Genomic DNA, 451 nt, shown 5'->3' with positions numbered 1-451 from the left:
TGAAGATCGAGGCTCAACAACAGGAATTCAAGGATTCCCAAGGGGAAATGGGTGAGTCTCGTGGCTCCCAACCCCCCCACCCCTGCAGAGCCCTCGCTGCATCGCACAGCCACTGCAGCTCCATGAGGCTTCCACAGCCGGAACGAATGGATTCCCTCACTCAGGATGGATGCTGGGCACCGGCCCGGCCCTCCTCAAGACTGGTACAGTGAAGCCACCACACTGCCGCAAGGTGGACTTGGTCTGGAGAGAATTCTTGGAGCCAGGATGGCAGCTGTGAGGAAAGCAGGCGCCCTCCGGCCGCCTGCACAAGAGGGGCCGCACACCAGCCGAGCGCCCGTGTGGTGGGGTGGGAGGGCACGCCCCCAATGGCCACCTGTGCTGGGGGGGGGCGCGTGCCTCCCGCAGGCCTCCTGTGCTGGGGGGGGCACGTGCCCCACTGGCCACCTGT

This window comes from Elephantulus edwardii, unplaced genomic scaffold (genome assembly GCF_000299155.1).
Source record: "Elephantulus edwardii isolate Elephantulus edwardi_28Jun2011 unplaced genomic scaffold, EleEdw1.0 scaffold00221, whole genome shotgun sequence".
Classification (NCBI taxonomy): Eukaryota; Metazoa; Chordata; class Mammalia; order Macroscelidea; family Macroscelididae; genus Elephantulus; species Elephantulus edwardii.
Note: the sequence above shows the minus strand (reverse complement) of the source record.